General features: G+C 47.0%; 1 protein-coding gene across 1 annotated transcript in view; it reads right to left on the bottom strand.

Moving 5' to 3' along the window:
- The window catches only part of lrig2 (leucine-rich repeats and immunoglobulin-like domains 2), an 18,903-nt gene that overhangs the window by 6,436 nt on the left and 12,182 nt on the right, over nt 1-285 (bottom strand). The window lies entirely within an intron of this gene.

Here is a 285-nt window from a genome sequence, read left to right as displayed (position 1 = left end):
ATAATTTTTTCTGCCGGTGCGACTAAATTTTGTGTGCGGTCGCACTGGTGCGACCACCGCATTGTTTAACTCATAAGCGCTGCATTTCTGTTGCATGTGAGAAACATCAAACGGCAAACGAAACTGAAAGCATAGCGAAACCGCGCGACTCGTTTGAGCTGCGCAGCTCTTCGAGTGTAGAGCCTGGTTTATACTCGCCTCGTCAGGAGCGCGAAGCTGCGTGTAGCAAAAATTATGCGAACATTGAGGAAACGATGGATGGGTTTCATGCTAAAGTAAAGTAAA

This window comes from Sinocyclocheilus rhinocerous, unplaced genomic scaffold (assembly GCF_001515625.1).
Source record: "Sinocyclocheilus rhinocerous isolate Xijiao unplaced genomic scaffold, SAMN03320098_v1.1 scaffold113, whole genome shotgun sequence".
Lineage (NCBI taxonomy): Eukaryota > Metazoa > Chordata > Actinopteri > Cypriniformes > Cyprinidae > Sinocyclocheilus > Sinocyclocheilus rhinocerous.
This window is presented reverse-complemented; position numbering and strand designations above follow the sequence as displayed.